Source organism: Ranitomeya imitator, chromosome 2, assembly GCF_032444005.1.
Source record: "Ranitomeya imitator isolate aRanImi1 chromosome 2, aRanImi1.pri, whole genome shotgun sequence".
Lineage (NCBI taxonomy): Eukaryota > Metazoa > Chordata > Amphibia > Anura > Dendrobatidae > Ranitomeya > Ranitomeya imitator.
The window spans coordinates 565,300,487-565,324,943 of record NC_091283.1 but is presented as its reverse complement, the minus strand read 5'-3'; positions in this window follow the sequence as shown (position 1 = coordinate 565,324,943).

Genomic DNA, 24,457 nt, shown 5'->3' with positions numbered 1-24,457 from the left:
TACTTGATCAGCAGCAGGTTCTCCCAGCGGTGACGATCCTGATCCTGGATAGATGGCTATTGTCCAAATGAAAGACTGAGGCACTGAAACGTTTAACCAGTTTACTTTAACATAAAAGGATTTACAACCAGTCCTGTCACCGGAGTCTGTATGGGAACTCTGAGTTACTTTGACCCTGCCGCGGTCTTCGCCTCTTATTGTGCGCAATTTCTGTGTGGCCCTGCTGCTGTATGTGAACTGGCTGCCGGCCCAATCTATCCCCTCCGGGTCCTGGTTCGACGGGCAACCCGAGTCCTTTTATCGGTTTACCCCCTCTGGGAGTACCGCTGAACTCTGTGTCTGTTGCTGCATCCGACCCTAGTGAAGCTGATATCACCTCACGTTTTTCCGGTTGCTGTATTATATATAATGAATACAGCCACGGATCCGGTATCCGTCTTTGCGCCTGTTCTGGGTAGTGATTAATGCTACCCGGTTCTCACAATGTCCTTTTTCTCTATCCCTCTTCTCCTCAGGCCGGTGATTTAGGCCTGGTAACAGTCACAGGGCTGTTAGAGATTCAACTGTATGACTTCTCACTATCAGCTCCTTGGCCCAACTGCCGTTTCTTCTCTCAGACCAGAATGGATCAAGGGGAGTCTCTGGAGCTCCCCCTTCTGGCCGGAGGTGGTAGTGCAGTCTTGCTATTTTAGTATTTGTACTTACTGTCAGTAACTATTTTTGTGGCAAATACCCCTAGGGGTGCCACACTTACAAAGAAAAACATGCAAGTCTGGCTATGGTTTGAAAAAACTTACATCAAATCTGTAAAAAAAAAAGCATGTGGGAAAATGTGTTATCGTCTGAAGAGATCAAGATTAAACTTTTTGGACATAATTGCAAAATGTATTATTGGCACAAAGCCAATACTGCTTATCACTAGTGTTGAGCATTCCGATACCGCAAGTATCGGGTATCGGCCGATATTTGCGGTATCGGAATTCCGATACTTCCCGCGTATCGGATACCGGAATCGGAAGTTCCCAGAATTCAAACTGAACGCAGCAGCCAATGAGGAATGATTGGAAGTGTGGGCACATCCTGTTTAGCATGGTGGGCATGTAAGTACTGGCAAGGCTGTGATTGGCTGCTGAAATGATGTCACTCTGCACTATAAAAAACGCTGCCGCCATTTTGCGCTCACTCTGCTGTGATTTCAGTTAGGGACAGGACGCTGTGTTCTAACTGAGGGCCAGTTGAGCTAGCTAATTGCTTTATTTTCCTTTCCAAAGGCTAATTTAGCAAAACGCTGTGTGTTCTTCACTGTTCACCTTGCTCTTGCCTTGCAGCGCTGTTTTAACAGCGTTCTGCAAGGTCTCTGTGTGTGTGTGTGTGTGTGCAGCTCACTTTGTCTGTGTGCAGCCATATACCCGGTTGTATTCAGCTCAGGGGGGGTTCACACTGCCTCACACAGTTGTCCTTTTTTGCTCATAGTGCAGCCTGCTGCACATTTTTTCTCAAATTTCCTATTAGTGTTTTTCCACCAGTCTCCAGCTAAATTGTGGAAAAACACTACATAGGATAACCTAGAGGGGGGTTTTTGGGCCTTGCAGCGCCGTTTACGGCTGTCTGCACGGTCTCCGTGTGAGCCCAGCTCGCCCTGTAGTCTGTGTGCAGCCATAGCCGGTTGGATTCAGCTCAGGGTTCGTTACTGGCTCATACCTTGAGAAAAATTTTCCTTTTTTTCAAATAGTGCAGCCTGTTTAACCCCTTTCTGACATCGGACGTACTATCCCGTCCATGTGGGGTGGGCCCCTATGACCATGGACGGGATAGTACGTCCAGCGCGATCGGCGGCGCTCACGGGGGGAGCGACGCCGATCGCGGCCGGGTGTCAGCTGTTTATCGCAGCTGACATCCGGCACTATGTGCCAGGAGCGGTCACGGACCGCCCCCGGCACATTAACCCCCGGCACACCGCGATCAAAGATGATCGCGATGTGCCGGCGGTACAGGGAAGCTTCCCGCAGGGAGGGGGCTCCCTGCGGGCTTCCCTGAGCCCCCCGCAGCAACGCGATGTGATCGCGTTGCTGCGAGGGTCTCACCTCCCTCCCTGCTCCCTCCAGCCCCGGATCCAAGATGGCCGCGGATCCGGGTCCTGCAGGGAGGGAGGTGGCTTCACAGAGCCTGCTCAGAGCAGGCACTGTGAAGGCTGCAGCGCTGCATGTCAGATCAGTGATCTGACAGAGTGCTGTGCAAACTGTCAGATCACTGATCTGTGATGTCCCCCCCTGGGACAAAGTAAAAAAGTTTTAAAAAAAAATTTCAAATGTGTAAAAAAAAAAAAAAAAAAAAAATTCCAAAATAATGAAAAAAAAATAAAAATATTATTCCCATAAATACATTTCTTTATCTAAATAAAAAAAAAAGAACAATAAAAGTACACATATTTAGTATTGCCGCATCCGTAATGGCCCGACCTATGAAACTGGCCCACTAGTTAACCCCTTCAGTAAACACCGTAAGAAAAAAAAAAAAAAACGAGGCAAAAAACAACGCTTTATTATCATACCGCCGAACAAAAAGTGGAATAACACGCGAACAAAAAGACAGATATAAATATCCATGGTACCGCTGAAAACGTCATCTTGTCCCGCAAAAAACGAGCTGCCATACAGCATCATCAGCAAAAAAATAAAAAAGTTATAGTCCTGAGAATAAAGCGATGCCAAAATAATTATTTTTTCTATAAAATAGTTTTTATCGTATAAAAGCGCCAAAACATAAAAAAATGATATAAATGAGGTGTCGCTGTAATCGTACTGACCCGAAGAATAAAACTGCTTTATCAATTTTACCAAACGCGGAACGGTATAAACGCCTCCCCCAAAAGAAATTCATGAATAGCTGGTCTTTGGTAATTCTGCCTCACAAAAATCGGAATAAAAAGCGATCAAAAAATGTCACGTGCCCGAAAATGTTACCAATAAAAACGTCAACTCGTCCCGCAAAAAACAAGACCTCACATGACTCTGTGGACCAAAATAGAGAAAAATTATAGCTCTCAAAATGTGGTGACACAAAAAATATTTTTTGCAATAAAAAGCGTCTTTCAGTGTGTGACGGCTGCCAATCATAAAAATCCGCTAAAAAACCCGCTATAAAAGTAAATCAAACCCCCCTTCATCACCTCCTTAGTTAGGGAAAAATTAAAAAAATGTATTTATTTCCATTTTCCCATTAGGGCTAGGGTTAGAGTTAGGGCTATGGTTAGGGCTAGGGTTAGGGCTAGGGCTAGGGTTAGGGCTAGGGTTAGGGCTAGGGTTAGGGCTAGGGTTAGGGCTAGGGTTAGGGTTAGGGCTAGGGTTAGGGCTAGGGTTAGGGCTAGGGTTAGGGTTAGGGCTAGGGTTAGGGCTAGGGTTAGGGCTAGGGTTAGGGCTAGGGTTAGGGCTAGGGTTAGGGTTAGGGCTAGGGTTAGGGCTAGGGTTAGGGCTAGGGTTAGGATTAGGGTTAGGGCTAGGGTTAGGGCTAGGGCTACAGTTTGGGTTGGGGCTAAAGTTACAGTTAGGGTTTAGATTACATTTACGGTTGGGAATAGGGTTGGGATTAGGGTTAGGGGTGTGTCAGGGTTAGAGGTGTGGTTAGGGTTACTGTTGGGATTAGGGTTAGGGATGTGTTTGGATTAGGGTTTCAGTTATAATTGGGGGGTTTCCACTGTTTAGGCACATCAGGGGCTCTCCAAACGCGACATGGCGTCCGATCTCAATTCCAGACAATTCTGCGTTGAAAAAGTAAAACAGTGCTTCTTCCCTTCCGAGCTCTCCCGTGTGCCCAAACAGGGGTTTACCACAACATATGGGGTATCAGCGTACTCAGGACAAATAGGACAACAACTTTTGGGGTCCAATTTCTCCTGCTACCCTTGGGAAAATACAAAACTCGGGGCTAAAACATATTTTTTGTGGGAAAAAAAAAGATTTTTTATTTTCACGGCTCTGTGTTATAAACTGTAGTGAAACACTTGGGGGTTCAAAGTTCTCACAACACATCTAGATTAGTTCCCTGGGGGGTCTAGTTTCCAATATGGGGTCACTTGTGGGGGGTTTCTACTGTTTAGGTACATTAGGGGTTCTGCAAACGCAATGTGACGTCTGCAGACCATTCCATCTAAGTCTGCATTCCAAATGGCGCTCCTTCCCTTCCGAGCTCTGCCATGCGCTCAAACGGTGGTTTCCCCCAACATACGGGGTATCAGCGTACTCAGGACAAATTGGACAACAACTTTTGGGGTCGAATTTCTCCTCTTACCCTCGGGAAAATACAAAACTGGGGGCTAAAAAATAATTTTGGGGGAAAGATTTTTTTTTTTAATTTTCACGGCTCTGCGTTACAAACTGTAGTGAAACACTTGGGGGTTCAAAGCTATCACAACACATCTAGATGAGTTCCTTAGGGGGTCTAGTTTCCAAAATGGTGTCACTTGTGGGAGGTTTCTACTGTTTAGGTACATTAGGGGCTCTGCAAATGCAATGTGACACCTGCAGACCATTCCATCTAAGTCCTCATTCCAAATGGAGCTCCTTCCCTTCCGAGCCCTCCCATGCGCCCAAACAGTGGTTCCCCCCCACATATGGGGTATCAGCGCACTCAGGACAAATTGGACAACAAATTGTGGGGTCGAATTTCTCCTGTTACCCTCGGGAAAATACAAAACTGGGGGCTAAAAAATAATTTTTGTGGGAAAAAATTTTTGTTTTATTTTTACGGCTCTCCATTATAAACTTCTGTGAAGCCCTTGGTGGGTCAAAGCGCTCAGCACACATCTAGATAAGTTCCTAAGGGGGTCTACTTTCCAAAATGGTGTCACTTGTGGGGGGTTTCTACTGTTTAGGTACATTAGGGGCTCTGCAAACACAATGTGACACCTGCAGACCATTCCATCTAAGTCTGCATTCAAATGGCACTCCTTCCCTTCTGAGCCCTCCCATGTGCCCAAACAGTGGTTCCCCCCACATATGGTGTATCATCGCACTCAGGACAAATTGGGCAACAAATTTTGGGGTCCAATTTCTCCTGTTACCCTCAGGAAAATACAAAACTGGGCGCTAAAAAAATAATTTTTGTGGGAAAAAAAATTTGTTTTATTTTTACGGCTCTGCATTATAAACTTCTGTGAAGCACTTGGTGGGTCAAAGTGCTCACCACACCTCTAGATAAGTTCCTTAGTGGGTCTACTTTCCAAAATGGTGTCATTTGTGGGGGGTTTCAATGTTTAGGCACCTCAGTGGCTCTTCAAACGCAACATGGCGTCCCATCTCAATTCCTGTCAATTTTGCTTTGAAAAGTCAAACGGTGCTCCTTCCCTTCCGAGCTCTCCCATCCGCCCAAACAGTGGTTTACCCCCACATATGGGGTATCAGCGTTCTCAGGACAAATTGTACAACAACTTTTGGGGTCCAATTTCTTCTCTTACCCTTGGGAAAATAAAAAATTGGGGGCAAAAAGGTAATTTTTGTGAAAAAATATGATTTTTAATTTTTACGGTTCTACATTATAAACTTCTGTGAAGCACTTGGTGGGTCAAAGTGCTCACCACACCTCTAGATAAGTTCCTTAGGGGGTCTACTTTCCAAAATGGTGTCACTTGTGGGGGGTTTCAATGTTTAGGCACATCAGTGGCTCTTCAAACGCAACATGACGTCCCATCTCAATTCCTGTCAATTTTGCATTGAAAAGTCAAACGGCGCTCCTTCCCTTCCGAGCTCTCCCATCCGCCCAAACAGTGGTTTACCCCCACATATGGGCTATCAGCGTACTCAGGACAAATTGTACAACAACTTTTGGGGTCCAATTTCTTCTCTTACCCTTGGGAAAATAAAAAATTGGGGGCGAAAAGATCATTTTTGTGAAAAAATATGATTTTTTATTTTTACGGTTCTACATTATAAACTTCTGTGAAGCACTTGTTGGGTCAAAGTGCTCACCACACCTCTAGATAAGTTCCTTAGGGGGTCTACTTTCCAAAATGGTGTCACTTGTGGGGGGTTTCAATGTTTAGCCACATCAGGGGCTCTCCAAACGAAACATGGCGTCCCATCTCAATTCCAGTCAATTTTGCATTGATAAGTCAAATGGCACTCCTTCGCTTCCGAGCTCTGCCATGCGCCCAAACAGTGGTTTACCCCCACATGTGGGGTATTGGCATACTCAGGACAAATTGTACAACAATGTTTGGGGTCCATTTTCTCCTGTTACCCTTGGTAAAATAAAACAAATTGGAGCTGAATTAAATTTTTTGTGAAAAAAAGTTAAATGTTCATTTTTATTTAAACATTCAAAAAATTCCTGTGAAGCACCAGAAGGGTTAATAAACTTCTTGAATATGGTTTTGAGCACCTTGAGGGGTGTAGTTTTTAGAATGGTGTCACACTTGGGTATTTTCTATCATATAGACCCCTCAAAATGACTTCAAATGAGATGTGGTCCCTAAAATATAATGGTGTTGTAGAAATGAGAAATTGCTGGTCAACTTTTAACCCTTATAACTCCCTAACAAAAAAAAATTTTGGTTCCAAAATTGTGCTGATGTAAAGTAGACATGTGGGAAATGTTACTTATTAAGTATTTTGTGTGACATATCTCTGTGATTTAATTGCATAAAAATTCAAAGTTGGAAAATTGCGAAATTTTCATAATTTTCGCCAAATTTCCATTTTTTTCACAAATAAACGCAGGTACTATCAAAGAATTTTTACCATTGTCATGAAGGACAATATGTCACGAGAAAACAGTGTCAGAATCACCAGGATCCATTGAAGCGTTCCAGAGTTATAACCTCATAAAGGGACAGTGGTCAGAATTGTAAAAATTGGCCCGGTCATTAACGTGCAAACCACCCTTGGGGGTAAAGGGGTTAAAAATTAAAAAAAAAATTCCCTATTAGTGTTTTTCCACCCGTCTTCAGCTAAATTGTGGAAAAACACTACATAGGATAACCTAGAGGGGTTTTTTGGGCCTTGCAGCGCCGTTTACGGCTGTCTGCACGGTCTCCGTGTGAGCCCAGCTCGCCCTGTAGTCTGTGTGCAGCCATAGCCGGTTGGATTCAGCTCAGGGTTCGTTACTGGCTCATACCTTGAGAAAAATTTTCCTTTTTTTCAAATAGTGCAGCCTGTTTAAAAATTTTAAAAAAAATTCCCTATTAGTGTTTTTCCACCCGTCTCCAGCTAAATTGTGGAAAAACACTACATAGGATAACCTAGAGGGGGTTTTTTGGGCCTTGCAGCGCCGTTTACGGCTGTCTGCACGGTCTCCGTGTGAGCCCAGCTCGCCCTGTAGTCTGTGTGCAGCCATAGCCGGTTGGATTCAGCTCAGGGTTCGTTACTGGCTCATACCTTGAGAAAAATTTTCCTTTTTTTCAAATAGTGCAGCCTATTTAAAATGTAAAAAAAAAAATTCCTATTAGTGTTTTTCCACCCGTCTCCAGCTAAATAGTGGAAAAACACTACATAGGATAACCTAGAGGGGGTTTTTTGGGCCTTGCAGCGCCGTTTACGGCTGTCTGCACGGTCTCTGTGTGAGCGCAGCTCGCCCTGTAGTCTGTGTGCAGCTATAGCCGGTTGGATTCAGCTCAGGGTGCGTTACTGCCTCATACCTTGAAAAACAATTTCCTTTTTTTCAAATAGTGCAGCCTGTTTAAAATTAAAAAAAAAAAATTCCTATTAGTGTCTTTCCACCCGTCTCCAGCTAAATAGTGGAAAAACACTACATAGGATAACCTAGAGGAGGGTTTTTTGGCCTTGCAGCGCCGTTTACGGCTGTCTGCACGGTCTCCGTGTGATTTAAACTAGCTCTGTAGCCCGATCTGCACAAAAAAAAAAGTAAAGTTCACCAAACACAACTTAACACTTGTGTAGGCCACATTTGAAAAATAATAAAGTTTAGTCCACACTTTACAACATTAGTGTTTCTTACACCTGTTAGGAGGAGCATTTCAGGAATAAGCACACTAAGGCCTTAGTACTTTTCTGCTTATCTTTATCTGTCAACCAAGATGAAGAGGGCAGGGAGTAAGGCACGTGGGCGCGGAGCAGGGAGAGGAGCAGGGAGAGGACGTGGTGATTCTGTGCCTGCTACGGGCGCCGGTGACTCGTCGTCACTCAGTTTCAGCAGGGAACAGTCCTTCATGCACAGCTTTGTCGGAGAGCGCCGTGCACCGCTGCTGCGTGAAGACCAAATTGAAGCCGTTGTCGGGTGGATGGCAGCTAACGCCTCGGCATCGACTTCAGTTAGTGCCACATCCTCTCAGGCACAGAGCACTGGAGAGCAGCCATCTGTCTCTTCACCACCTGCCAAATTGGCCAGGCAGTCAGAGAGCCCAGGACAGGAGCCGTCTCTACTTCTGTTCTCTGAATCTCTTGGCTTGGAAACAGGGGGCCAGCCAAGCAGCATTGGAGAAATGGAAGAAGAGGCAGTGTGCAGTGATGCCCAACAGCTTTTTCTCTCTGACTCTGAAGAGGCAGGTGGGCCAGTGCCTCCGGTGACCACAGCGCAGTACGCATCTGATGATGAAACTCAGGTGCCGCTTTCTGATGCATACTGTGCTGCCGAGACTACCCAGGAGGAGCAGTTGGTGGCAGAGGGTAGTGGAGATGATGAGGTCCTTGACCCATCGTGGCGTGAGGAACAGGAAGGTGGTGGGAGCAGCTCTGAGGAAGAGCTTCCCCTTACGGGCCAAAGAGGGAGAGGGAGGGGGAAGACTGCGGAGCCTGTAGCCTCCACTTTGGCACCCGTTAGGAGCCTGTCTCTTTCCAAAGCCAAAAAGGGCGCTCCCAAGACTTGCAGTGCCTGGTCCTTTTTTGACACAGTTGCAGATGACATTTGTTTTGTCAAATGCAAGCTGTGTCATCAGAAAGTAAAAAGAGGGAAAAATGTCAGCAACCTCAATACCACAAATATGTGGAAACATGTGCGGACCAGGCACGCGGTGGAGTTACAGAAACAGACTGAAGATGTAGGCCAACCAACAGCGGCAGCTACCACCTCTTCAGCTCGTGTTGCCTCTTCCTCCAGCTCACGCACAGCTGGTTTGGCTTCCTCCCAGGATCGCCATGGAAGAACCTCTGGCACTGTTGTCCAGAGACCTTGTGTAATTCCACCCACAGCACCACCTTCCCAGTCATCCTCACACTCCCAGTCTACTCTACAGCCATCGGTAGTACAGGCATGGGAGAAAAGGCGGGCATTCTCGGCCAACCACCCCCGAGCACAGGCTCTGAATGCAGGCATTGCCAAACTGTTGTCCCTGGAAATGCTCTCGTTCAGGCTGGTGGAGACTGACAGCTTCCGTGACTTGATGGCATTGGCAGTCCCACAGTACAAGGTGCCCAGCCGCTTTTACTTCAGCAGGCAGGCTGTCCCTGCCCTGCACAGGCATGTTGAGGCAAACATAAAACATGCGCTACTGAACGCCGTCAGTAGCAAGGTCCACCTCACCACCGATGCGTGGACCAGTCAGCATGGACAGGGGCGATACGTTTCCCTCACTGCCCATTGGGTTAATGTTGTTGAGCCAGGTACATATCGTGCGAGTGGCGCAGGACGTGTCCTGCCCACTCCAAGGATTGCAGGAATCCAGTCTGTACGCATCGACTCCTCCTCTTACACCAGTTCCTCAGATTCCTCTCTGCAGGATCCGTCACAGTCCACCTCCACATGGATCCGTGAACGTTTACCTATGACCGACATGAGCACAGCCGTGGCCAAACGTCAGCAGGCCGTCTTGAAACTAGTTTCATTGGGGCATCGAAGCCACACAGCGCAGGAGCTCTGGAATGCCATCAAGCAGGAGAGCGATGTGTGGTTACTGCCAGCGAATCTCCAGCCAGGCATGGTAGTGTGTGACAATGGCCGAAATCTGGTGGCAGCTTTGGCCCTTGGCAACCTCACTCACATCCCATGTCTGGCACATGTGCTCAATTTGGTTGTGCAGAGTTTTCTGAGGGACTATCCGGATCTTGATGCCCTGCTGCACAAGGTCCGCCTAGAGTGTGCTCACTTGCGGCGTTCCAGCTTGGCCAGATCCCGCATTGCTGCTCTGCAGCGCCGATTCCGCCTTCCGGAACACCGCATCATATGTGACCTACCTACCCGGTGGAATTCCACGTTACATATGTTGGAGCGGTTGTGTGAGCAGCAGCAAGCAGTTATGGAGTACCAGCTGCATCAGGCGCAAAGAAGTCGCAGTCAGCGCCGATCAGACTTCACAACCACAGAGTGGGCCACTATGAAGGACGTCTGCCAGGTTTTGCGTCCTTTTGATTATTCCACGCGGATGGCAAGTGCAGATGATGCACTAGTCAGCATGACTGTCCCCCTTATCTGCCTGCTTCAGCAAACTTTGCAAGGGTTAAGGGATGATGTTGTGGAAGAGGTGGAGGATGAGGAGTCACCTTTTCCATCAGCTTCTGGAGAGTCAGCGCCACGTGGTTCCTCACAAAGGGGTACGCAGGGGCCAATTTGTGAGGAGGATGAGGAGGAGTCAATGGAGGAGGAAGAGCTCCGTCCAGAGGAGGGAGCGACACAATTGTCCAGTGGTCAGTGTGTACAGCGAGGGTGGGGTGATGACGAGCGGGCAGAGATCATGTCTCAAGCAGGGGACAGCGTTTCTGGGCCAGTTGGCACTCTGCAGCACATGGTGGATTTCATGCTGCAGTGCCTGAGAAACGACCGCCGCATCGACCACATTCTCAACATGCCTGATTATTGGGTGTTCACCCTCCTCGATCCTCGCTACCGGGACAACGTCCAAAACCTCATCCCAGCGTTGACCCGGGAGCGTAAATTGCGGGAGTACCACGACACACTGGTGAATTCCATCATCTTCTCCTGTCCAACTGAGAGGAGTGCTGCTAGTGCTTTACAAAGCAGCTCAGTGCGTCGAGGCAGTGGGGGAGGCTCTGCCCAAAGAGGGAGCAGAAGCAGTGCCTCTGCCCAAGGCAAGCCCAGTATGGCACAACTCTGGCACACTTTTGTGTGCCCGCCCCAAATGTCTACACCATCACCGGCGGCTCCAGTCAGCAGGAGGCAACGGTTCCGTCAGATGGTGACAGACTACATGGCTTGCCCTCTTACTGTACTCCCAGACGGCTCTTCCCCGTCAAGTTTTGGGTCTCTAAGCTGGATACATGGCCAGAGCTAAGCCAGTATGCATTGGAGGTGCTGGCTTGCCCTGCGGCTAGTGTCTTATCGGAATGTGTCTTTAGTGCCGCAGGTGGTGTACTAACAGACCGTCGCATGCGACTGTCCTCCGATAACGTTGACCGGCTTACTTTCCTGAAAATGAACCAGGCCTGGATCTCGCAGGAATTTGCCACTCCTCTGCCTGATTAAGTAATTGGATGTCATCCAGGTCTCCTGCTGTGTTCATCTTTCTACCACCTGAACTGCTATTCCTGGGCTCCAACACCGCCAGTTGCGGCTCAGAAGTGCAGGCTGCACAGTAAAAACATACGACCCAGTGTTATTGGGTTTCAGTAACGTCAGCTGATCCCCAGCTGTGTAGCCGGCAATGTGTCCTGCGACCGCCACGCTAGCACAACAACCTAAATGTAAGGGAACCTGTCCCCCCCCCCCCGTTGTTTGTTACTGAAAGAGCCATCTTGTGCAGCAGTAATGCTGCACAAGAAAAAGGTAGCTCTTTTGGTTTAGCTCCTTGCACACGCAGAACTTAACACTTATAAAATGTGTTCACTGATACCGTTATACCGTCCCGGAGCTGGGACTTTCCTTCGTAATGTGACGCAGCACAGCCGTCATTCCTACCCCCTTGGTGCCATGCGCTGCCTCCTCAGCGTTGTTTTAAGCTGTCACGGAGCCTGCGCTGTTCTGTTATCCCTTGGGCATGTCCTATTTGCGCTGCCTGTCTTCTGACTTAATTTGGTGTCAGGCTGGCTGCGCCTGTGCGGCCGCGCTGCCAGAGATCCCGCCTCGCAGTGTCTTCTGATTGAGTCACACTGCGGGCCTGGGATCCATGGGCATGCGCAGTGCATATACTAGCCTCTCACTCCCCTTCTTCACGCTTCTTCAGACTAGGCGGCGTCAGCTGATCCCTAATAGCATGCCACGGCCGTGACGCCGCACAGTCTGAAGAAGCAGGAAGGAGGTGAGTGAGAGGCGATGATATGCACTGCACATGCCCATGGATCCAAGGCCCGCAGTGGGATTACGTTAGACGAGACTGCGAGGTGGGATCTGGAGCAGCGTGGACGCACAGGCACTGACAGCCTGACACCAAATTATGTCAGAAGACAGGCAGCGCTAATTGGGCATGGCCAAGGGCTAACAGAACAGCGCAGGCTCCGTGACAGCTTAAAACAACGCTGAGGAGGCAGCGCACGGCACCAAGGGGATAGGAATGACATCTGTGCTGTGTCCCATTACGAAGGAAATTTGCACCTCCGGGACGGTTGAACGGTATAAGGGGACACATTTTTAGTGTTTACTTCAGTGTTTGCAAGGAGCATAATTAAAAGAGCAACCTTTTCCTTTTGCATCCTTAGTGCTGCACAAGATGGCTCTTTCAGCTACAAACGTCTTGGGGGGGGGGGGTTAAAGGTTCCCTTTCAACTTGCTCCAATCAGGCTTCGGCCTACACTCTGTTCCTCTGCTCCTCCTGCTGACCCTGGGCTCTAACACCGCCAGTTGGTGCCTGGAAGTGCTGTGTGCACAGTTAACAGTCGCTCCTCTGTTATTGGGGTTCAGTAACGTCAGCTGATCCCCAGCTGTGTGTGCGGCAATACCTCCAATCTGCTCCTCCTGCTGTCCCTGGGCTCTAACACCGCCAGTTGGTGCCTGGAAGTGCTGTCTGCACAGTCAACAGTCGCTCCTCTGTTATTGGGGTTCAGTAACGTCAGCTGATCCCCAGCTGTGTATCCGGCAACGTGTCATGCGACCGCCACGCTGGCACACCTAAAATGTAAGGGGACCTGTCCTCCCCCCCCCCCCCTAGGCGTTTGTTACTGAAAGAGCCACCATGTGCAGCACTAATACTGCACAAGGGAAAGGTCGCTCTTGAAATTATGCTCCTTGCAAACGCTGAACTACACACTCATGTAATGTGTCCCATCACACCGTCCAACTGTCCCGGAGGTTGGACTTTCCTTTGTAATGTGATGCAGCACAGCCGTCATTGCTACCCCCTTGCCACCGTGCGCTGGCTCCTTAGCGTTGTTTGATTCCGTCATGGACCCTGCGCTGTTATGTTATCCCTTGGCCATGCACAGTTTGCGCTGCCCGTCCTCTGACATCATTTGTTGTCGTCCTGGCTGCGCCTGTGCGTCCACGCTGCCCGAAATCCCACCTCGCAGTGTCGTCTAATGTGATCCCACAGTGGGCCTGGTATCCATGGCCATGCGCAGTGTATATACTAGCCTCTCACTCCCCTTCTTCACGCTTCTTCAGACTAGGCGGCGTCAGCTGATCCCTAATAGCATGCCACGGCCGTGACGCCGCACAGTCTGAAGAAGCAGGAAGGAGGTGAGTGAGAGGCGATGATATGCACTGCGCATGCCCATGGATCCCTGGCCCGCAGTGGGACTACATTAGATGACACTGCAAGGTTGGATCTCGGGCAGCTTGGATGCACAGGCACTGCCAGCCTGACACCTACATGATGTCAGAAGACGGGCACCGCTAACTGTGCATGGCCAAGGGATAACATTACAGCGCGGGCTCCGTGACAGAACCAAACAACGTTGAGGAGGTGGCGCACGTCACCAAGGGGGTTGGAATGACGGCTTTGCTGTGTCACATTACAAAGGAAAGTCCCACTTCCGGGACGGTATGACAGTGTGAGGGGACACATTATATGAGTGTGTACTTCAGCGTTTGCAAGGAGCATAATTTTCGGAGCCACCATTTTCCATGTGCAGTATTACTGCTGTACAAGATGGCTCTTTCAACAACAAATGCCTGGGGGGGGAGGGGGGGTTAAAGGTTCCCTTTCAACTTGCTCCACTGCAGGCTTCGGCCTACACTCTGCTCCTCTTTGATTCCCTGGGTTTCAACACTGTCAGTTGCCACCTGGAAGTGTTGTCTACACAGAAAAAACACTAGGTGATGTGTCAGTGGGGTTCAGCACCGCCAGCTGTTCCCCTGCTGTGTAGTCGGCAACGTGTCCAGCACAAGCCACGCTGGCACAACAGAACAAAAGCTGCCACCAGTGCAGGCTTCGGCCTACACTCTGCTCCTCTCCTCCTCCTGCTGACCCTGGGCTTAAACACCGCTAGTTTTTGCCCGGAAGTGCTAGCTGCACAGAGAAAAACACCAGCCAATGTGTTAGTGGGGTTCAGCAACGCCAGCTGTTCCCCTGCTGTGTAGCCGGCAACGTGACCTGCAAACGCCACGCAGGCACATGAACTGAAATTAAAGGGAACCTGGCCCCACCCCCCCAGGTGTTTCTATGTATAACAGCCACCTAGTACAGCAGTACTGCTGCATTTGTACAAGGTGGCTGTTTTTTTATCCTTGCCCACGTAGAATTAAACACGTAAAATATGTGTCTCATTACAGACCATTACAATGTCCCTGAGGTGTGACTTTCCTTTTTAATGACACGCACCACCCCCCTTGGTAGCGCTGCCCGTCTTCTGACATCATTGGTTGGCTGCCTGTGCCTGTGCGTCCGCCCTGCCCGACACAACCCCCCTCGTTTCATATATTTTGCCTGCGAGGGTGTGATTGATGGGCATGTGCAGTGCATATGTTCGCCTGTCTTAACTCATCTCCTTCCGCCTTCTTCAGACTGTGCGGCCTCCTGGCCGTGGTAGGCGATAAGGGATCAGCTGAGGCCGCCCAGTCTGAAGCAGGTGTAAGGACATGTGTGAGCGGCAAACATATTTACTGCACAAGGCCACGAATCCCAGCCACGCAGTGTTATTTTTTGAAAAACACACTGTGGGCCTGGGATTCATATCCATTGCTAACCGCAACGTCCAACATAAAATGAGGTGAGAAGACAGGCAGCGCTCACAGCGCATGGCCAAGGGATCACAATAGCGCAGACTCCTGTACAGCTAATAACAACGCTCAGGAATCTGCGCCCACCACCTAGGTGTAAATTTTGACACCTGTGCTGCGTCTCCTTAAAAAGACAAGTCACTCCTCCACTACTGTTTGACAGTATAATGGGCTAAATAGTCTACGTGTTTTATTCAGCGTGTGCAAGGAGCAAACTAAATAAAGCAACCTTTTACTTGTGCAGCATTAATGCTGCACAAGGTGTGGCTCTTGTACCTTGCAACACCTGAGGGGGGGTTAAAGGTTACCTTTGAAATTGGTTCAACTAGGCTTCGGCCTACACTCTGCTCCTCTCCTCCTCCTGCTGACCCTGGGCTCTAACACCGCTAGTTTTTGCCCGGAAATGCGAGCTTCACAGAGAAAAACAACAACCAATGTGATAGTGGGGTTCAGCACCGCCAGCTGTTCCCCTGCTGTGTAGACGGCATCGTGTCCAGCACAAGCCACGCTGGCACAACTGACCAAAAGCTGCCACCAGTGCAGGCTTCGGCCTACACTCTGCTCCTCTCCTCCTCCTGCTGCCCCTGGGCTCAAACACCGCTAGTTTTTGCCCGGAATTGCTAGCTGCACAGAGAAAAACACCAGCCAATGTGTTAGTGGGGTTCAGCACCGCCAGCTGTTCCCCTGCTGTGTAGCCGGCAACGTGACCTGCAAACGCCACGCAGGCACATGAACTGAAATTGAAGTGAGCCTGCCCCCCACCCCCAGGTGTTTCTATGTATAACAGCCACCTTGTACAGCAGTACTGCTGCATTTGTACAAGGTGGCTGACTTTTTCTCCTTGCCCACGTGGAACTCAACACGTACAAAATGTGTCTCATTAGAGACCATTACAATGTCCCTGAGGTGTGACTTTCCTTTTTAATGACACGCAGCACCCCCATTGTTAGCGCTGCCCGTTTTCAGACATCATTGGTTGGCTGGCTGTGCCTGTGCGTCCGCCCTGCCCGACACAACGCCCCTCGTTGTCTCATATATTTTGACTGCGAGGGTGTGATTGATGGGCACGAGCAGTGCATATGTTCGCCTGTCTTCACTCCCCTCCTTCCGCCTTCTTCAGACTGTGCGGCCTCATGGCCGTGGCAGGCAATAAGGGATCAGCTGAGGCCGCCCAGTCTGAAGCAGGTGTAAGGACATGTGTGAGCGGCGAACATATTTTGCAGTAAATATGTTCGCCGCTCACACATGTCCTTACACCTGCTTCAGACTGGGCGGCCTCAGCTGATGTGAGCGGCGAACATATTTACTGCACAAGGCCACGAATCCCAGCACCGCAGTGTGACTTTATGGAAAGGCACTGTGGGTCTGGGATTTATGGCCATCGTTAACCGCACCGGCCAACATGAAATGAGGTCATAAGAAGGCCTGCACTAACAGGGTATTGCCAAGGGATAACACAAGAGCGCACTCTCCTGTACTGCAAATAACAACGGTAATGAGTCTGCGCCCAGCACCTAGGTGTAAATTTTGACACCTGTGCTGCGTCTTCTTCAAAAGAAAAGTCACGCCTCCACTACTGTTTGACAGTATAATGGGCTAAATAGTGTACATGTTTTATTCAGCGTGTGCAAGTAGCAAAATGAAGAGAGCAACCTTAGACTTGTGCAGCATTAATGCTGTTCAAGGTGTTGCTCTTGTACCTTGCAACACCTGAGGGGGGGTTAAAGGTTTCCTTTGAAATTGGTTCAACTAGGCTTCGGCCTACACTCTGCTCCTCTCCTCCTCCTGCTGACCCTGGGCTCTAACACCGCCAGTTTTTGCCCGAACGTGCTAGCTGCACAGAGAAAAACACCAGCCAATGTGTTAGTGGGGTTCAGCACCGCCAGCTGTTCCCCAGCTGTGTAGCCGGCAACGTGACCTGCAAACGCCACGCAGGCACAACAGAACAAAAGCTGCCACCAGTGCAGGCTTCGGCCTACACTTTGCTCCTCTCCTCCTCCTGCTGACCCTGGGCTCTAACACAGCTAGTTTTTGCCCGGAAATGCGAGCTTCACAGAGAAAAACAACAGCCAATGTGTTAGTGGGGTTCAGCACCGCCAGCTGTTCCCCTGCTGTGTAGCTGGCAACGTGTCCTGCAAACGCCACGCAGGCACATGAACTGAAATTGAAGGAAGCCTGCCCCCCACCCCCAGGTGTTTCTATGTATAACAGCCACCTTGTACAGCAGTACTGCTGCATTTGTACAAGGTGGCTGACTTTTTCTCCTTGCCCACGTGGAACTCAACACGTACAAAATGTGTCTCATTGAGACCATTCAACTGTCCCTGAGGTGTGACTTTCCTTTCTAATGATACGCAGCACCACCCTTGGTAGCGCTGCCCGTCTTCTGACATCATTGGTTGGCTGCCTGTGCCTGTGCGTCCGCCCTGCCCAACACAACGCCCCTCGTTGTCTCATATATTTTGGCTGCGAGGGTGTTATTGATGGGCATGTGCAGTGCATATGTTCGCCTGTCTTAACTCATCTCCTTCCGCCTTCTTCAGACTGTGCGGCCTCATGGCCGCGGCATGCGATAAGGGATCAGATGAGGCCGCCCAGTCTGAAGTAGGTGTAAGGACATGTGTGAGCGGCAAACATATTAACTGCACAAGGGCACGAATCCCAGCCACGCAGTGTGATTTTTTCCAAACACACTGTGGGTCTGGGATTCATGTCCACCGCTAACCGCATCGGCCAACATGAAATGAGGTCAGAAGACAGGAAGCGCTCACAGCGCATGGCCAAGGGATAACAAGAGCGCAGACTCCTGTACAGCAAATAACAACGCTCAGGAAGCTGCGCCCATGCACCAAGGTGTTATTTTCGACACCTGTGCTGCTTTTCTTTAAAAAGACAAGTCACGCCTCCACTACTGTTTTACAGTAGAATGGGCTAAATAGTGTACGTGTTTTATTCAGCGTGTGCAAGGAGCAAAATTAATAGAGCAACCTTTTACTTGTGCAGCATTAATGCTGCACGAGGTGTGGCTCTTGTACCTTGCAACACCTGAGGGGGGTTAAAGGTTACCTTTGAAATTGGTTCAACTAGGCTTCGGCCTACACTCTGCTCCTCTCCTCCTCCTGCTGACCCTGGGCTCTAACACCGCCAGTTTTTGCCCGGACGTGCTAGCTGCACAGAGAAAAACACCAGCCAATGTGTTAGTGGGGTTCAGCACCGCCAGCTGTTCCCCAGCTGTGTAGCCGGCAACGTGACCTGCAAACGCCACCCAGGCACAACAGAACAAAAGTTGCCACCAGTGCAGGCTTCGGCCTACACTCTGCTCCTCTCCTCCTCCTGCTGACCCTGGGCTCAAACACCTCCAGTTTCTGCCCGGAAGTGCTAGCTGCACAGAGAAAAACACCAGCCAATGTGTTAGTGGGGTTCAGCACCGCCAGCTGTTCCCCTGCTGTGTAGCCGGCAACGTGACCTGCAAATGCCACGCAGGCACATGAACTGAAATTAAAGGGACCCTGCCACCCACCCCAAGGTGTTTCTATGTATAACAGCCACCTTGTACAGCAGTACTGCTGCATTTGTACAAGGTGGCTGAATTTGTCTACTTGCCCACGTTTAATTAAACACGGAAAAAATGTGTCTCATTACAGACCATTACAATGTCCCTGAGGTGTGACTTTCCTTTTTAATGACACGCAGCACCCCCCTTGTTAGCGCTGCCCGTCTTCTGACATCTTTGGTTGGCTGGCTGCGGCTGTGCGTCCGCCCTGCCTGAAACCACGCTCCTCGTTGTCTTGCTTATTTTGACTGCGAGGGTGTGATTGATGGGCACGAGCAGTGGATATCTTCGCCTGTCTTTACTCATCTCCTTCCGCCTTCTTCAGAATGTGCGGCCTCATGGCCGCGGCATGCGAGAAGGGATCAGATGAGGCCGCCCAGTCTGATGCAGGTGTAAGGACATGAGGGACAGGCGACAAAATTTACTGCGCAATGTCACGAATCCCAGCTCTGCAGTGTGACTTTATTAAAAGACACTGCGGGTCTGGGTTTCATGGCCATCGCTAACCGCACCGGCCAACATGAAATGAGGTGAGAAGACAGGCATCGCTCACAGCGCATGGCCAAGGGATAACAAGAGCGCAGACTCCTGTACAGCAAATAACTATGCTCAGGAATCTTCGCCCAGCACCAAGGTGTAAATTTTGACACCTGTGCTGCATCTCCTTAAAAAGACAAGTCACGCCTCCACTACTGTTTGACAGTATAATGGGCTAAATAGTGTACGTGTTTTATTCAGCGTGTGCAAGGAGCAAACTAAATAGAGCAACCTTTTACTTGTGCAGCATTAATGCTGCACAAGGTGTGGCTCTTGTACCTTGCAACACCTGAGGGGGGGTTAAAGGTTACCTTTGAAATTGGTTCAACTAGGCTTCGGCCTACACTCTGCTCCTCTCCTCCTCCTGCTGACCCTGGGCTCTAACACCGCCAGTTTTTGCCCGGACGTGCTAGCTGCACAGAGAAATACACCAGCCAATGTGTTAGTGGGGTTCAGCACCGCCAGCTGTTCCCCAGCTGTGTAGCCGGCAACGTGACCTGCAAACGCCACGCAGGCACAACATAACAAAAGCTGCCACCAGTGCAGGCTTCGGCCTACACTCTGCTCCTCTCCTCCTCCTGCTGACCCTGGGCTCATAACACCACCAGTTTTAGCCTGGAAGTGCTAGCTGCACAGAGAAAAACACCAGCCAATGTGTTTGTGGGGTTCAGCACCGCCAGCTGTTCCCCAGCTGTGTAGCCGGCAACGTGACCTGCAAACGCCACGCAGGCACAACAGAACAAAAGCTGCCACCAGTGCAGGCTTCGGCCTACACTCTGCTCCTCTCCTCCTCCTGCTGACCCTGGGCTCATAACACCACCAGTTTTAGCCTGGAAGTGCTAGCTGCACAGAGAAAAACACCAGCCAATGTGTCAGTGGGGTTCAGCACCGCCAGCTGTTCCCCAGCTGTGTAGCCGGCAACGTGCCCTGCAAACGCCATGCAGGCACATGAACTGAAATTGAAGGGAGCCTGCCCCCCACCCCCAGGTGTTTCTATGTATAACAGCCACCTTGTTCAGCAGTACTGCTGCATTTGTACAAGGTGGCTGACTTTTTCTCCTTGCCCACGTGGAACTCAACACGTACAAAATGTGTCTCATTGAGACCATTCCACTGTCCCTGAGGTGTGACTTTCCTTTGTAATGATACGCAGCACCCCCCTTGGTAGCGCTTCCCGTCTTTTGACATCATGGTTAGCTGGCTGCGCCTGTGCATCTGCCCTGCGTGAAACAACGCCCCTCGTTGTCTTATTTATTTTGTCAGCGAGGGTGTGGTTTATGGGCACGAGCAGTGCATATGTTCGCCTGTCGTCACTCATCTCCTTCTGCCTTCTTCAGACTGTGCGGCCTCCTGGCCGCGGCATGCGAAAAGGGATCAGCAGAGGCCGCCCAGTCTGAAGCAGGTGTAAGGACGTGTGTGACCGTCGAAAATATTTACTGCTCAAGGCCACGAATCCCAGCACCGCAGTGTGACTTTATGAAAAGGCAGTGTGGGTCTGGGATTTATGACCATCGTTAACCGCAGCGGCCAACATGAAATGAGGTCATAAGACGGGCAGCGCTAACAGGGCATTGCCAAGGGATAACACAAGAGCGCAGACTCCTGTACAGCAAAAAACAACGCTCAGGAAGCTGCGCCAAGCACAAAGGCGTTATTTGGGACACCTATGCTGCGTCTCCTTAAAAATACAAGTCACGCCTCAACTACAGTTTGACTGTAGAATGGGCTTAATTGTGTACGTGTTGCATTCAGCGTGTGCAAGTAGACAAATTAATAGAGCAACTTTTTCTTGTGCAGCATTAATGCTGCACAAGGTGTGGCTCTTGTACTTTGTAACACCTGAGGGGGGGTTAAAGGTTACCTTTGAAATTGGTTCAACTAGGCTTCGGCCTACACTCTGCTCCTCTCCTCCTGCTGACCCTGGGCTGTAACAACGCTAGATTTTGCCCGGAAGTGCTAGCTGCACAGAGAAAAACACCAGCCAATGTGTTAGTGGGGTTCAGCACCGCCTGCTGTTCCCCCACTGTGTAGCCGGCAAAGTGTCCTGCAAACGCAACGCAGACACAAAGCTGACTCCAGTGCAGGCTTTGGCCTACACTCTGCTCCCCCTGCTTACCCTTTGCTCCAACACCGCTAGTTGGGGCTGTAGGAAGACAATGTTTGATAGGCAAAGCATCCAGGTTCCAGCACCGCAAGCTGGTTCTCGGCAGTGTTTTTGTCACAGGTACTCCCTCGTGCCAAACCTGGTTTCAGCACCGTCAGCTGTTTCCGGGTTGTGTCAAACTCGCTGAGACGCCTATGCTTGCCCCGTCGTGTTGCAGTCGGGTTAGCCAACTCCAGGGTGCCTCCAGTTTAGGAGCTTCCTATGTGGGCTGCGTGAACTGGTAGTCAAGGCTGGTTCTGTAGTGCCAGTAGGCCCAGCTCCCCCTGTAGGACTGTTGGGGTTCGGTAACTGCGGCTGCCTCGTGGCCTAGCTGTTCTCTCCTCTCCTGTGGACCTTCGGGTCCACCACCTGGTTCCAGCACCGTCAGCTGGTCCCGGGCCGAGCCTTTGGCTTAGGTGCCTCCTCCTGGGTATCCGAGTTCCGCCAACGCCAGGCGGTCCTTGGTAGTGCTTTTAAGCGCGGACACCTACAGCTTAGTAACCGGGTTCCAGCACCGTCAGCTGGTCCTCGGTGCCATTGGCTCTTGCACACTGGGGCAACGCATCCGGGTTCCAGCACCGCCAGCTGGTTCTCGGCAGTGTTCTTGTCACAGGTACTCCCTCGTGCCAAACCTGGTTTCAGCACCGTCAGCTGTTTCCGGGTTGTGTCAAACTCGCTGAGACGCCTATGCTTGCCCCGTCGTGTTGCAGTCGGGTTAGCCAACTCCAGGGTGCCTCCAGTTTAGGAGCTTCCTATGTGGGCTGCGTGAACTGGTAGTCAAGGCTGGTTCTGTAGTGCCAGTAGGCCCAGCTCCCCCTGTAGGACTGTTGGGGTTCGGTAACTGCGGCTGCCTCGCGGCCTAGCTGTTCTCTCCTTTCCTGTGGACCTTCGGGTCCACCACCTGGTTCCAGCACCGTCAGCTGGTTCCGGGCCGAGCCTTTGGCTTAGGTGCCTCCTCCTGGGTATCCGAGTTCCGCCAACGCCAGGCGGTCCTTGGTAGTGCTTTTAAGCGCGGGCACCTACAGCTTAGTAACCAGGTTCCAGCACCGTCAGCTGGTCCTCGGTGCCATTGGCTCTTGCACACTGGGGCAACGCATCCGGGTTCCAGCACCGCCAGCTGGTTCTCGGCAGTGTTCTTGTCACAGGTACTCCCTCGTGCCAAGCCTGGTTTCAGCACCGTCAGCTGTTTCCGGGTTGTGTCAAGCTCACTGAGACGCCTATGCTTGCCCCGTCGTGGTGCGGTCGGGTTAGCCAACTCCAGGGTGCCTCCAGTTTAGGAGCTTCCTATGTGGGCTGCGTGAACTGGTAGTCAAGGCTGGTTCTGTAGTGCAAGTAGGCCCAGCTCCCCCTGTAGGACTGTTGGGGTTCGGTAACTGCGGCTGCCTCGCGGCCTAGCTGTTCTCTCCTCTCCTGTGGACCTTCGGGTCCACCACCTGGTTCCAGCACCGTCAGCTGGTTCCGGGCCGAGCCTTTGGCTTAGGTGCCTCCTCCTGGGTATCCGAGTTCCGCCAACGCCAGGCGGTCCTGGGTAGTGCTTTTAAGCGCGGGCACCTACAGCTTAGTAACCGGGTTCCAGCACCGTCAGCTGGTCCTCAGTGCCATTGGCTCTTGCACACTGGGGCAACGCATCCGGGTTCCAGCACCGCCAGCTGGTTCTCGGCAGTGTTCTTGTCACAGGTACTCCCTCGTGCCAAGCCTGGTTTCAGCACCGTCAGCTGTTTCCGGGTTGTGTCAAGCTCACTGAGATGCCTATGCTTGCCCCGTCGTGGTGCGGTCGGGTTAGCCAACTCCAGGGTGCCTCCAGTTTAGGAGCTTCCTATGTGGGCTGCATGACCTGGTAGTCAAGGCTGGTTCTGTAGTGCCAGTAGGCCCAGCTCCCCCTGTAGGACTGTTGGGGTTCGGTAACTGCGGCTGCCTCGCGGCCTAGCTGTTCTCTCCTCTCCTGTGGGCCTTCGGGTCCACCACCTGGTTCCAGGACCGTCAGCTGGTTCCGGGCCGAGCCTTTGGCTTAGGTGCCTCCTCCTGGGTATCCGAGTTCCGCCAACGCCAGGCGGTCCTTGGTAGTGCTTTTAAGCGCGGGCACCTACAGCTTAGTAACCGGGTTCCAGCACCGTCAGCTGGTCCTCGGTGCCATTGGCTCTTGCACACTGGGGCAACGCATCCGGGTTCCAGCACCGCCAGCTGGTTCTCGGCAGTGTTCTTGTCACAGGTACTCCCTCGTGCCAAGCCTGGTTTCAGCACCGTCAGCTGTTTCCGGGTTGTGTCAAGCTCACTGAGACGCCTATGCTTGCCCCGTCGTGGTGCGGTCGGGTTAGCCAACTCCAGGGTGCCTCCAGTTTAGGAGCTTCCTATGTGGGCTGTGTGAACTGGTAGTCAAGGCTGGTTCTGTAGTGCCAGTAGGCCCAGCTCCCCCTGTAGGACTGTTGGGGTTCGGTAACTGCGGCTGCCTCGCGGCCTAGCTGTTCTCTCCTCTCCTGTGGGCCTTCGGGTCCATCACCTGGTTCTAGCACCGTCAGCTGGTTCCGGGCCGAGCCTTTGGCTTAGGTGCCTCCTCCTGGGTATCCGAGTTCCGCCAACGCCAGGTGGTCCTTGGTAGTGCTTTTAAGCGCGGGCACCTACAGCTTAGTAACCGGGTTCCAGCACCGTCAGCTGGTCCTCGGTGCCATTGGCTCTTGCACACTGGGGCAACGCATCCGGGTTCCAGCACCGCCAGCTGGTTCTCGGCAGTGTTCTTGTCACAGGTACTCCCTCGTGCCAAGCCTGGTTTCAGCACCGTCAGCTGTTTCCGGGTTGTGTCAAGCTCACTGAGACGCCTATGCTTGCCCCGTCGTGGTGCGGTCGGGTTAGCCAACTCCAGGGTGCCTCCAGTTTAGGAGCTTCCTATGTGGGCTGCGTGAACTGGTAGTCAAGGCTGGTTCTGTAGTGCCAGTAGGCCCAGCTCCCCCTGTAGGACTGTTGGGGTTCGGTAACTGCGGCTGCCTCGCGGCCTAGCTGTTCTCTCCTCTCCTGTGGGCCTTCGGGTCCACCACCTGGTTCCAGCACCGTCAGCTGGTTCCGGGCCGAGCCTTTGGCTTAGGTGCCTCCTCCTGGGTATCCGAGTTCCGCCAACGCCAGGCGGTCCTTGGTAGTGCTTTTAAGCGCGGGCACCTACAGCTTAGTAACCGGGTTCCAGCACCGTCAGCTGGTCCTCGGTGCCATTGGCTCTTGCACACTGGGGCAACGCATCCGGG